The following is a 13,541-nucleotide window of genomic DNA, read 5'->3' as shown; positions in this document are numbered from 1 at the left end:
GATCCTTTTGTTTCAGATAATTGTTTCAGACAATATTACAGTACTTATTGGCAACAAGGTGGTTTGAAAGTCTAACCACAATGACTAGCATAAATCTCATGTTGAAATCCAACCCAGAAAATAATAATTTTCTGAGAGAGAAGAACAAGAGAATAAGCAGGATAACATAATAGGTTTATTTTACTTATCATCCAGCAGATAATATACTTTGAATCACTTCAATTTTTTTTAAACTTATTTCAGGATAAGTAGAATCATATATTATATATCAGTACAGCTTTCTTCACTGGCAGAATTATTTCTAGCAAATACACAGCCCTTTCTTTGTTCTAGTTTAATTCTAAATCAGTCATATGCTAGATAAATTGTATCCTTTTCCTTGGTCTTTTTTCCATTTTCCTGTTGTTTCTAAGAGACGGCCTATGGGATAGAAGAAAAAAAAGAAGTCTAATAGCTTACAATAGTTTAGAGAAGGAAAGAAACTTCCTAAATCACAACCTCTCCTTTTACCTCTACTCTACTTTTGTTTACCAAATGACATTTAATTGAAGGTTGCTGAAGATTACTTTTAAGGATTGTAAATAAAACAGAGGAAAAACACAGTAATTACTTAACTACTATACCTCCATTCTCTATAGACAAGACAGGGATTTTTCGTTTCTTACTTCATTCACACCCAATTAAATTAATTTCCAGAGTTACATAACCTTATCAAGGGATGCTATGCTAAACCATCCCAGATCTGTGATGACTTTTTTATTTTGAGGTTTATCACAATGAGGATATGAAAAAAGCACCTGGACAGGGAACAGAGGGGAAATTTATCCTGGATCTTTGCTTGTTTTCTCTGTGATACCATTGAAAAACATATAGTGTTATTGAAATTCTCCAGTTTACTATATCCAAAAGACCCCAAAAAAGTTCTTTTTAATGGCTCTGTCTTTATATCATAGTAATTTATATGGACAAATTCTATAAGGATATGAATTATAGATCTAAATAGTAGATTAATCTTTTGGCTATAATCATTTACTAAGAGTAGACAGATTGTCACACATGTCTAATATGTCTTCTTTTACAATCTCAGGAGAAAAGAGAACAGGATAGCATTAATTAAAAGAATTTTGTTTGATTATTACATATATACATAGCTTTTGGATATATAATACACATTAAAAGAATACATATTTACATATAATATGCCTAATGAGTAAGCAAACTGTTAATAGTGACACACATTCAATGTCACAGACATTCATTAACACAGCTTAGTTCATTTTGCCCTTTAGAAAAAAAAATAGCAAAAGTCAAATTTTTCTAGTTTAAATAAAAGCTAAATTGCATAGGAAGTTGTCTTTTGAATTATTCCCAGAATATAAATACTAGTATTTTATCTTATGACTTGTAAAGTGGTCTTTTGAAACCCTTCATTGGTTTTAAATCAGCAATCATGAAATATTCATAAGACCATAGACCAAGAACTGGAAGGGACTTTAGGATCCCATCAAAAGGCTACTCAGATTACATAGGTAGAAAATGAAGGTTAGAGATGTTAAGTGTTTTTCCAAAGGCAAAGTGGTAATAAATGTCAGAGGTGGTATTGAGATTTGGGTTTTCTGCTTGCAGTCAAGTATACCATACCATCTCTATAGCATTGAACTTGTTTCACTTTCACTTAATTGATGATCTTTTCCCTGGTTATATAGTAGGCCCTTAGAAGGAAAAGGCTTTGGGTCAGACCAGAATAAATTCTTCACATTGTACCATTCTTCAAAATAAATACAACTTTGTGAAGATCGCGTATTTTAAAATCAGTTGGAGTCAGGAATTCAGGTTAGGGGAAAATCGTCAGTCTTTATTCTCAGTGAAGAAGGATCAGAGGTGGAAGAGAATCAGTGATAGCAATGTGTGTAGCTGAGTCAAGAAGCTAGCTAGACCAGCAGCCACACAACCAGTAGCTAGGAGTATGGAACCCAGGCCCAATTTCTCTCAGCTTCTCTTCCTGTCTCTCTCTGCCTCCACCCACCAAAATCGTCATTTCCTATACAACACATCAGGACTTGCACGGAGAGTGGGCAGGGACCATTCTTTATCCAATCATGTATGTTAATAGAATATAGCCCAATTACTATTTAGCCTCACGTACTTGGGACCTCAGTGCATCAGCTCAAACCTCAGCCCATTACACAACTTCATTCTCATAACATTCAATATAAGTATGAAGGAATATTCCAAAGTCAGAAAAAAATGACTTTGGGAGTTCTAATGTTTTGCTGTGCCTCTGGAACACACAATCCTAATTGAACATTTGTAGGTTAATGATTGGGACCTAATGTCTAGAGTGCCAGATCTGGAGTCAGAAATACTCATTGTCATGAGTTCAAATCTGGTTTCAGACATTTAGTAGTTGTCTGACACTGTGCAAGTCACTTAACATCTGTCTCGTTTTTATCATATGCAAAATGAGAATAATAGAACCTACCTCTTAAGGGTGTTCTAAGAATAAAATGAGATAATATTTGTAAAGTATTTTTTAAACCTTAAAATGTTACATAAAGGCAAGTTATACTATTAGAAAAAATGAGATGAAAGCATGAGAATTGCAAGAGGTTTACTTGGGCTACAGTGTAAAGAAGACCATACTGAAATAAGGCTAGAAGTTTAGGCTAATATCTTATTGGAGAGACCCATGAATGAAGCAATAAGGAATATGCATTTTGTTTAGGGTAGACAAATTCAATGAAGGCTATTGAGCAGAAAAGTGACAACGTCACGCTTGCTTTAATTAAAAAAAAAAAAAAAAAAAAAGATGAGGACTGCAAGAAGCAGGTAATGCAGTTAGGGAAAGCTTTCAGGAAGCTATTACACTAGTTTCAATGGGACCTATATTAAGCACTTGTATTATGATAACAAGTAGAACAGAAAAGAGAGAATGAATTAAAAGGTTTTAGAAAAGGTAAACTCAATTAGATTTGGCAACTGACGGGAGAGTAAGAGAGGAAGAAGAGCCAGTGATATGAAAAAAAAGTTTCAAATGTGAATAGTAGTGTTATTAACAGACATAAAAAAGTATGAAGGAGCAGGTTTTTGGGGGAAATAATAAATTTAGTTTTGGACATGTTGAATTTGAGGGGCCTGGTGACAGGGATAGGTCACTGATGTGTAAAAGTGCCATTGAGTACTAAGCAGGAAAAGTCAGCTTCTGGATCTTAGGTTATTGTAGGCCCCTAGAAGCACTGGAGATAAGTGAAAATTGGCTCTAAGCAGAAGTTAAGAATATTTATCAAAAAAAATAATGCTATACATAAAAAAGAACTTTTAAACAGACATGGACATCCAGAGATACCCAGAGTCAGAGAGAGAGAGAGAGAGAGAGAGAGAGAGAGAGAGAGAATGATTTAATGAAAAAACCATTGAAGTGGAAGTTGGTAGTCTGGGCACACTGCTTACTAATTTCACCTCTTCAACACTCATTTGTAAAACGAAGTTATTGGACTAAGGTTCTTCTATCACCATGTTCTAAGGTTATGTCAGATTTCTTTTCTAATATAAAATTAATCATATTTCATTATTAAGGAAGTCTTATCCTGCACTCAAAAAATATGCCTAAATTTTTGGTTGAACTCTTTGGGCTCTATTTATATTTTAATAATTTATTTTATAATTTATCATTAATTATCCAAGTTGAGTAACTGAGTTAAAACTAGAGAAAAGGCTACCTTGTCTTTACTTTTTCTAAAGTTCAGAAAGCTAAAACAAAATTAGTAGTCATTCACATTTAAATAGTACTTTAAGCTTTCCAAAATACTTTCTTTTTTTCCTACCTCCCTGGGGTGTAAATACTGAATATATGTTTCCCTTTTTATAATTCAGCAAACTGAGTTTCAGAGAGGTCCAGTAGCCTGCCAACAGTGTAGTCACACAGTTTGTTAGTAGCAGAGTCATCATTTAAATATAGGCTTTTCTTAATGCAAATTCACTGCACTTTTCTTTACATGGCATGTTCTATACAGTATAAAAATCTAGGTGTTTTTTTTTTTTTTTTTTTTGCCCCAAGGATTCTTTTCTTGTAAAACCTAACTGTGTCAGCAAAGTGAATGAGCTGGTAGCCTGCTTGTCTGAGTCTCCAGCTGATAACTTAGAAAGCTGTAACTAGCACTGACTCCTTCTATGGCCTGGGGTAAAGCATTTTACTTCCATGTCCATAAAAAGGGAATAATAATACTCATTTGCTTGCTTACCTACCTCACTGGGCTGTTGTAAGGATTAATTAGACTTTGTTAGTAAAAGCGCTTTGAAGATTCAATGTGCTGAATGGTGTTATTACTAATAAACCTGTTAAACCTTTATCTGCTGTGTTTCGTTATTTGTAGCACTTAGTAATACTGCAGATGTAACTGTACCTCATAGCTTAAGGCAGACAGTCAGGCAACACACGATGGGATGTGCTTGTGCCTGTCCCACCTCCTACTCTGACTTCTATCTTTGGGCACAGAGCTGATGCTGCCTGCCCTGGCTTGATTCTATGAAAGTAGCTTCTTCCAAGGTGGGGTGAAACACAGCCACATCCATTACCTTATTATTCCTGCTAAAGAAGCAAGAAATGTTTCCCATATATTCTAGCTTTTCTAATGGGATTCCTGGAGGGACTCCTGGGTGGTGAGACCAAGTAGAAAATCCCCAGAAGGCCCTCAGTTGCTGGTGTTACTCACAGACAATCATAAGAGCTTATTTATTAAGAGCTTCCTATGTTTCAGACTCTGCTAAGTGCTATTTGTAGATACTAAGAAAGGCAAAACTAATGCCTGTCCTTAAGTAGCTTATAATCTAACAATACTGATAACATGTGAAACAGATACATATGAGATATGTGTAGATAGAAGGTAAGCTTAAAGGAGATTGGTAGTTTGTTGATTTAGTTAACTTTTTAGAATCAAATATATGTATGTATTGAGTGAGGGAAGCATTTGGAAATGAAAGTAATATAATATGCATGTAATACCTACCTCATGGAGTTGATTGATTCAAATCCTTCATAGACCATAATCTGAGAAAGTATTTCTCCCTTTTAACTATGTCTAGTTTCCCTAATAAATTTATTTCATAAAATTAAAAAAAAAACCGAGTCTAACAATGTCTCATTTGATATTCTGATGTGCTTTTTGGATATCTTGTTCTGAATGTTATGTGGGTTTGTATCCGCATTTGAGAGACAATATGGCATAACATTTGCCTCAAAGCAAGGTCCTCTTTTTGACTTTTTCTCATTCTGTGTCGTTGGGCAAGTGATTTCAACTTTTCAGTGCTCCAGGAAACTATCTAAGACTGATTTGGAGAAGATGTGCCTTCTTATATTTTTTTGGAGTTTCCCATGTCAATGCAATTACAAGTTAGTCTCTATTCCTAACTAGAAAGAGCTAAGTAAGGAAATAAACAAAATTAAATACTTAGTATGTAATAATTTGCTCATGTTTTCTTTTTCTTCTGTTTCCTACACACATACACATTTTTTTTCTTGTTCTTTTGCAGTTTGGTAGTGATGTCCTGAGTTGCACATGACTGAAATGACTAAACAACAATGATTATAACTACATTTTTAAGTAGCACATGTATTGTATTGTAGCACATGGAAGAATAGTTTAGAGAAAGCTTGAGAATATATACTACAATTATATTATATTCCTTTTTTCTTTATTAAAGAGAACTAGTTAGTAACAGTTAGCTGTAGGGATAAGGTTGGGGTTTGATTAAATTACATCTGCTATTCTGAATCATCATCATTGGTGGTCTCAACATGTATTATTCAGTATATTAAGTACATTATGACATCTCTCTCTATAATTTAGCTTTATTAGCAGTTTCTACTGTTACTCCAAATTGGAAGCAAACATGTTGCTTTTGGGCAAAGTAAAGATGTGTTGGCAGGAGTGATCATGGTGACTTATATAGTACCTACTGAACCTATAATTTCTTATAACAAATAATAGTATACATTTTAAGTCCTGTAGTTCTTTTGGTTTGAAGTTCTTCAACTTGCCTTTAGGCAAGTATTCAACTTCGTTTACCTACAGGTCTCTGGATTCATTCATCATATGAAAGTTATATCTATGTGGCTTAAAATAATTTCAGAAAAAGGCAGCTTATCTAGTAAAAAATCAAAAAGTATGAATGTACTCATTTTAAAAAAAAATGGAAAGCAGTCCCTTTATTAGAGGAAAATCCCTTTGGGTTTGGATGACAACAGTTTGATATGTTTAAGTAATATAACACCTTAAACTTTTATGGTGTCTCCTTTCTTCATATGCTATAAAGAACTTTTTTTTTTCAAATTCAGCTTGTTGTAAATATTTTCTCCCTAGTGAGCTTGCTCAGCATTTTCCAGACTGTGTTCCTTGGAACTCTGGTATTTGATATAATGAAAATATGAATTCTGTGAGAAAATTCAGCAATGGTGATGTCTTCTTTTGCTAAAAAAATGTTTTCAAAGTGCTTATTTGTATAGCACTTTTCTGTATTAAAATGACTATAGTGTTTTCTGTTTTGCTCTGAAATCTACTCAGAACCTTTTTTGTATTATAAAAGTACTCCACTCTTTCAAGTACTGTGCTATCCTCTCCCCCAAATTAATGCATTTTAATATGTTTAATAATATATTTTAAACCCCAAGTGGCTTCATGGACCAATTAGTGTGGGGAAAAAGTCAATTCATTAACATAGTTTCACTCTCTTTCTTTCCTCCATCCCTCTCCTCCTTGGTTCTTCCTCTCTTCCTCCCTCCAGTCCTTCCTCTTTCCTTCCCTTTTTCCCTCCCTCCCTGTATCCAGCCATTCTTTCCTCCCTACCTCTCTCTTTCCTTTCTTATTTCCTTCCTCCCTTCCTATCTCCATCTTTCGCCCTTTCCTTCCATCCTTTTCTGTTTCCTCTCCTTCCCCTTTCTTCTTTTTCTCCCTATATTCTGTATTGTCTTTTCTTTTACTCTAAAGAGGAAAATGACAAATCAACCACTCTAGTATCTTAGCCAAGAAAAAACCCAAATGAGGTCACAAAGAATCAGACACAACTGAAAAACAACTCAACAACAGCTGATCTTTTTCTCTTTTAAAAGATATTTTCCTGTTTCCTTTTTTAAAGGGAGAAATATTAATGTTATCCTCAACAGAGCATTGTTTTCATTTTGTTTGTTTTCATTTCCTGCAGTTAGTTTATCTAAATAGAGATGATAAACACTCAACGCACATGCAACAAAGTTGCCTTGCTTTATGTGTGAAAAAAATATGGGGGCTATTTGAAGACTCAGTTTGTACATTGATGTCTAAGAAGGAGACATAAGTGAAACACAGAGATGGAATGAGAAGCTTTCATTTCAGTAAGGCAGCATATTCTCAGAAGTTTGATGCTTTATCAGATTTATCAGCTGGAAAAAGATAAGGCAGATGGAAATGACGTTATCACAGTCGTCCCTGTTTTCTACCCTTCATTTTTGACAGCATATAGTTAAAATTCTATGAAAATGTTTACCCTTGTTGCATTTCTACTTTTCATTAATAAGTTATTTGTATTTAGAAGGGAATGGCTTCATCTTACCAGAAAAACAAACAAACAAACTGGTTGTTAACTAGTAAGAATCACATCCTTTAATTAAACTATAATTAAACATGGCTATAATTGAACACTGAGGATGGACAAAAGAATATTTAGATTAAAGAGGAAAATCAGAGAAACTATCATGGATTCCAACATAATTTTATTAAAGGATAAAGAAATTGGACTTTGTGGTAATAAAGAAGTCAAAACATTTATAAAATTCTATGATTATATTTTTATTTTTCTAACATTGATCTTCAATAGTCATGTGTAAGACAATTATAAATTTTAAAATAATTAAGAAAAAAAGTAAATTTATGCTATCCAACAAACATTTCAAGTTTTTCAACATTTTGCTAGTGGATGGATAGGTAATAGTGCAGCTCTTGTAAGAATAAGAACCTTTTGATTCTTGTATGAGTCCTAGGGAAGTAAATGATAATGCTGTTTGTAGTACATATACAGAATTAGAGATTGATGCTTCTGGCATGGAATTCTCCTTAGTCTGAAGTTCAGGCAGCACTGGATTGTTAAATCCTGCTCCCATAATGCAACACTGGCTGGTACTCCATACTCTTGCACTAAACAATGATCTTTGAGTTCTAAGTTACAATCATAGTGTTGGGGAGGCTGGAGTCTGATAGACTTGACACTTGAGCTGTTATCTAGGTAGTGCCAATAGAGTTTTTTATTTTATTTTATTTTTTTTATTATAATAACTTTTTATTGACAGAGCTCATGCCAGGATAATTTTTTACAACATTATCCCTTGCACTCACTTCTGTTCCGATTTTTCCCCTCTCTCCCTCCACCCCCTCCCCTAGATGGCAAGTAGTCCTATATATGTTGAATATGTCGCAGTATATCCTAGATACAATATATGTGTGCAGAACCAAACAGTTCTCTTGTTGCTCAGGGAGAATTGAATTCAGAAGAAAAACAAAAATGCAAACAGTTTACATTCATTTCCCAGTATTCTTTCTTTGGGTGTAGCTGCTTCTGTTCATCATTGACAAAGAAACCTAATTCAGTTTCAATTGATCAAAGAAATCCACTTCCATCAGAATACATCTTCATACAGTATCGTTGTTGAAGTATATAATGATCTCCTGGTTCTGCTCATTTCACTTAGCATCAGTTCATGTAAGTCTCTACAAGCCTTTCTGTATTCATCCTGCTGGTCATTTCTTACAGAACAATAATATTCCATAACATTTATATACCACAATTTACCCAACCATTCTCCAATTGATGGACATCCATTCATTTTCCAATTTCTAGCCACTACAAATAGGGCTACCACAAACATTTGTGCCAATAGAGTTTTAAAGAAGTCATATTAGTTAAGCTAGAGTCTGGCCATTATATTTCCTTTCTCATAAACTGTTATGATAATCCCCTCTGAGTTGAGAACATGCTTGAGAAATAAAAAGCTGCTCTGTATGTGGGCCCTAAAGAAAAATAATTCAAAAGTAGTCAGTTCTATATAATTACTTCTTAATATATTTTTGTTGATAATATCACAAATGTGTTTTAAAATCCTGTCATGAGATTTGTTTCCTGGTTTACTCAAACAAGCTCAGTGTTCCAATTTGGACAGGAGATAAGTTTAAAAATTGTAGGTAATTCAATTCCCATTCTAGAGGGGGAGCTATATAGGGGAGAAACCCATGACTAGAGAAATTTACATATATTTTAATTATGTAAATGAAATCAAGGAAGTTTGTAATAAAAGTTGTAGTAGATGTGTACAACCCTCTTGGGATCAGTTAAAATACTGTCCAATATAACTGCTTCACTAAAACAAAATTTAGAAACATTGAGAAGCATAGACCAACTCAACTGACATTTTCTAGGGTTTATGTGTTTTACAGAAAGGCTTTAGGGAAATGTTTAATGAATAGACTTTTAATTACTTTAATAAAAAATAATAAAAAAGTCTGGGAGTTATAAATAAAATGTAAATTTTTAAAAACTATTTAACATTATAACAGTTTATAATTTCTTATCAATGAGGGCAGTAACTGACTTTCATTTCTTTTTTGTCTTTTTGTATGCATGCAATAGGAATGAATTCCATAAGATACGGAATTCTTTAATTTATAGGAGCTAAATAATGTAAACTGTCAGAGTACTGGGCTCCACTAGAAACTGATAAATATGTCAAAATAAGAAAAACATTCCTTTTCATAAAAATTAAAATAAAGATGTGATTGAGAATGTTGTGCTTTAAGTAAACAGCAAGATTCTCTTAATCAACTGCCATGTTGTATTTTATTACATATGTTTTTAGAAACCCTTTAAAAGTTGACAGATTGAAATCATGTGTTTAAACATGTCAGACATGTTTAAATTAACTCATAAATATGACTTTTTAACTTAAATTTATAGTTTCATATTTAGGAATATTTAATTTAAGAAAATCTCGCTATAATTGGGTGTATGAAATTAAATGGCTTTGAAATAATTTTAGATGAATGCTAATGTAGTCCTTTAAAATTCCACTGTCCAAGAATGGGAAAGTGTAGTTGACTTAAAAGTTTTTGAAATATTTTGAAAACTATTCAAAGAAATACTTAGAAATAATCTATTTTTCCTTTCAATAGAGTAGTTTTTTTTTCACTTTAATTCAATAAATACTTATTTAAAAGCAACTATGAGTAAGTCACTATGTTAGAAAATAGGGTTACAAAGAAAAAAATGAAAACTAGAGAAGATTGCATTCTATTGTCTTTTAAAATAGATAATCTTACAATGATAAAGCATATTGTAAAATAGGCCTTTTGAAATTAATTGTTTTTTTGTATCAGTTATGTATTTATGAATTTTGTAGTATCTGCTAGGACATTTAATTTTGGTTCTTATGAGGGTGTTACTTTGTATGACCTTTTTTTTTGGATAGTGAACCTTGATGTTCAGACTAATTTTGGCTTCATGTATATGTTTGATCAATTATTCTCTTTGATCAATTATTCTTTTACCAAACAGTCTAATATCTTGTGAATTATATAATCTCAGGGAAAACAAAAAAATTATCTTTGAATCTTGGTACAAGAAACCATCTTAAAACCTGCCATCTAAACACCAACTGTATTCATATGTAAAGGTAGCATTATGGTAGATTGAGAACCAGGAGTGAAGTATAACTTCAAGTCCTGTCTCTTCACTGGAGAATACAAGAAGTTATTTGTCCTTCCAGTACTCTAAGCAATTCCCAAGACTATAAATGGCACTGAGAATTCCCCTTAAAAATAAAATCACACATTTAAACAAAAAAGATCTATTTTTCAGGCATGTGCACATACATACATACTATCACTCTGTCTGTCTCTTCTTGCTGTGTCTATCTTTATTTTTCTCTGTGTCTCTCTTTCTGTCTCTATCTCTGTCTCTCTATCTCTATCTTTGTTTGTCTATCTCTGTCTCTGTTTCTCACTCTCTTACCCCCCCCCCCACACACAATATATGTGATGCTTTATTTAATCAAATGGAATTTTAAATGAAATTCATTTTTGTCATCCTGTAATTTGGGAATATGGGACTTGAAAAGCCATTAGTTCATGCCATTATTTCATGTAAAAACTATTTCATTTATAAAAAAAATTCTATACAATTTCACAAAATTAGAAAGTTTAATGTTAGTAGTTTGCTAGGTAGCACAGTGGAGTCAGGAAGCTATAAGCAAATTTAACCTCAGATACTTAGTAGATGTTTGCCACTGGGTACATCATTTAATTTCTGTTTGAGTTTCCTTCTCTATAAAATAGAGATTAAAAGAGTAACTACTTCCCAGGATTTTTGTGAGGATCAGATGAGATAATATTTGCAAAAGCACTTAGCACGGTGCCTGGAGCATGGCTTGGCACAGAAATGCTATAAAAAAGTAATTCTTATTAGCTGTAATTAACAAGTTATGGTTAAATATCAGTATAATGCAATATATTTACTGTAAATTGGTATATCTATAGACTTGGTGTTACTGTTTCTGTTTCTTTTATTTTGTCCTTTTGTTTACTTCTTACTTGCAAGATTCAGACTTCAATGTATTTGATTCTAGGTCATTATTCTATCACTGGTAGTGCTCCTTAGCAAGACTAAACTAAGTTACCATCCTTCAATATAATCCTCCTTACCAACAATTATATTAAACCTGCTCCTGGGTAAATAAAGGGGAAGCCATGATGCAGCCTGTCATGACAGTCTTCTTCAATAGTTCTTTGCTCTTTTATCTAAATGCTGAAGGAGTTTTCTGGAACATTAATGGAGTTCCCTGTTGCTAAGCTCCAAAGGCTATGGCTTTGAAACCATCTTCCCCACTCAGTATCCTTTCAAATTCATTTAGTATGAGGTTTTTGGTGGCTCATGTGCTCAGCTCCTAAATCCTTGATATTCACAAGGTTTCTAAGAGATCATATCTATATTATACCTGCATCTATCCACTCATGTCCCTTTCAAGATCTTTTTCAAAATACTATGTTTCTACTTAGATTATTGCATGTATCTTCAGGTATCCTAAGTTAATTTGATTATCTTTACCCTTTTTTCTCTTATTTACAAAAGTGGTTTTTCTGAAAGTTTATTGGTATTAAAAAGACATCAATAACTTGAAAAAAAGTATTTCAACATTTAAATACTGTGGTTCTAATTCTCCATGTGCAATTTATTCTATCTGTAATAAGGACAATGGGTGTGAATATCATGAGTAAGGAGCAGAGATACAAAGAAAACTGCGCTTAATATATCATACACAAGTGATTTAGAAATGATCTTCATTTAGTCAATCAACAATTTAAGGATATACCTTAAATTTTGTGTATCAGTCCATGACTTTTTAAAGAATGTAAATTGTTTTTACTATTATTGCCAGTCATGTTTGATTTTTATGGATATTGTTACACAATGAAAGAGTTTAAAGTTTGCTGGAAATCAAGCCTTGGAAAATGATCTTTTGAATTTTAGGCTTCTTTTGCCTTTATGGGCATGATGACTGAACTTCCTATTTGTCACATCATCCACATTTCAGTCATTAAACAAACATTCAATATGTCAACTATTTGTGCCAGGTACTGGGGTAGGCACTGGGAAAACAATTATGAAAGTGAGATACCAGTTGCCCAAGCTGATGGTATATTGGGATGAGGGGAAAGAGAAGGGTATTCACAATTCAATATATTCTCTCACTCCTTCCTACATAATGATGTGGATCACTAACATAAGGACAGAATTAGGAAAGTCCCTTGAAGAAGATGGCATTAGAACTGAGTAGAGGGCCTGGATCTGTGATTTCTTTAGAACAAATTACCTTTTTCAATGCAGTTTGCCACAGAATCTTCCACTTCAGGCTTTTCAGAATTGCCTAGAGCAGTGTTGTCAAACTCAAATAGACATGAAGGACCCTACATAAGGAACGTTATGAGATGCATATTGATTGAGAAAGTGAAACAAGCTTACTTTTTTTTTTTTTTACTAATAAAGCAATACATGAAAATCAGGTAGGAACTACATGTTATTCTGCTTCAGGTAGAATGTTTTGAGTCTCACCTATTTTGACATCTCTGGCTTAGAACACTGAGACATTGTTACCTATTCAGGATAATACAGCCAATAATGATGAGGAAACAGGCCCTTAGTCATTATCAGTGGTAGCATGTGCATTGTAAAGAATTTTTAAATCTGGAGTGAGAGGGACTGAGTTTGAACCCTAGTTTTCTTATTTTCTAACCTTGTGACATTGGGTAGGTTCTTTCTTCTCTCTGAATTTAAGGGTGGAAATTAAGGAAGCTACTGGGAGAGATGAACTCAGCAATTCCTTCTAGGTCTAAATCTGTGTAATTTCAATGTAAATTCAGATGGTAGCAAAAGTGAGAAAATTTACATCTCTCACATGTTGAATCTATGCCCTTTCTAATTTGATCCAGGTACAATTCTGATAATTGTGTTTTTTAAAAAATCATTCA

General features: G+C 33.1%; 1 protein-coding gene and 1 long non-coding RNA gene across 5 annotated transcripts in view; one reads left to right on the top strand and one right to left on the bottom strand.

Annotated features, from left to right (window-relative positions):
- Nucleotides 1-13,098, bottom strand: part of LOC116420543 — a 58,809-nt gene extending 45,711 nt beyond the window's left edge. For both annotated transcript variants that reach the window (XR_004230893.1, XR_004230892.1), the window contains exon 1: nucleotides 12,887-13,098. This is a non-coding gene — a long non-coding RNA (uncharacterized LOC116420543). The remainder of the gene's footprint in view (nucleotides 1-12,886) is intronic.
- The window catches only part of SEMA5A (semaphorin 5A), a 600,495-nt gene that overhangs the window by 75,755 nt on the left and 511,199 nt on the right, over nucleotides 1-13,541 (top strand). The gene's annotated exons all lie outside the window — the stretch shown is intronic.

This window comes from Sarcophilus harrisii, chromosome 1 (genome assembly GCF_902635505.1).
Source record: "Sarcophilus harrisii chromosome 1, mSarHar1.11, whole genome shotgun sequence".
Taxonomy (NCBI): Eukaryota; Metazoa; Chordata; class Mammalia; order Dasyuromorphia; family Dasyuridae; genus Sarcophilus; species Sarcophilus harrisii.
Note: the sequence above shows the minus strand (reverse complement) of the source record. Positions and strands in the feature narration are given on the sequence as shown.